Source organism: Hippocampus comes, unplaced genomic scaffold (assembly GCF_001891065.2).
Source record: "Hippocampus comes isolate QL1 unplaced genomic scaffold, H_comes_QL1_v1.1 scaffold221, whole genome shotgun sequence".
Taxonomy (NCBI): Eukaryota; Metazoa; Chordata; class Actinopteri; order Syngnathiformes; family Syngnathidae; genus Hippocampus; species Hippocampus comes.
The window spans coordinates 316,678-317,699 of NW_017806070.1; positions in this window are offsets into that span (position 1 = coordinate 316,678).

Here is a 1,022-nt window from a genome sequence, read left to right on the forward strand (position 1 = left end):
CCCGCCAAAATGTATACCTTTAATCCCTAAATGATCCATGTCCATTTCTAAAGCACTGTAGGATTCAAAAATAAAACACAAAAAGTATTTTTGAAAAAGCACTTTATTGCTCACTCACTTACTCGCTCACTTCCCTTGTCGCAACTCCTTTTGGATCCTCTGCTCAAATTCATCTCTTTTACTGAACTAAGGTTGTAAAACATGAAATGCAACAGAAACAGAAATGTTTTGAAATGTATTATTTGGTATATGAGAAAGGGAGTCAGGATTTAATTGCATTTTAGTTGGAAGAGAATTAGACAGTTTACTTTTACCTTGTGTGTAACGTTTGTCCAACAATAAATAAGTGTTAGGCATGTGCCACTGAGACCTTGTGGGTCATGGCGAGACCATAAATAATAGCCGATTAAGAGAAAAGGATTTGTACATTGTGTGAATATTTTCTAAAATATTTCAATCTACAAATACAAAAAAATCGATATGCACTTTTTGGACTGTGGGGTTCCAATGTTGGTGTATACAGACAATGGAATGTTGTTTTCTTTGGCATGCTTTTGTCGCGCAAGGCACAGCAGCTTCTTGTCCTCAGCAAACCACTTGCTGCTAACCATCTCGGTCAGAGTCTCCTCCTTCAGCACAGGGTGTGAAGCATACAATGAACAGTATACTATGGACCTGATGAGAAGGCAATCCACTCCTCAATGCAAATTCCATGTTTCTCTGGCAGTCGGATGATTCACATGAAACATGATGATTTTCACCCCATATTTTAAGCTGAACATGAAGGGGAATACAAGTACCACAGTGAGACTTTGAAACAGCATATATTCCATTAATGGGATCGATGCACTCATTCTCGAGGTGGTGCATTGCTGTCACATCCTTTTGCCTTTTAGTGTGCTTTCTTTCAATATGCCTTTTAATGTTTTTCTTATTGAACATAATACGGCAGATGGGACATTTTTGAGTAATCTGTCGATGACGGATTTTTTTCATGCGTCCACCTTGCGGTATGGGCACTG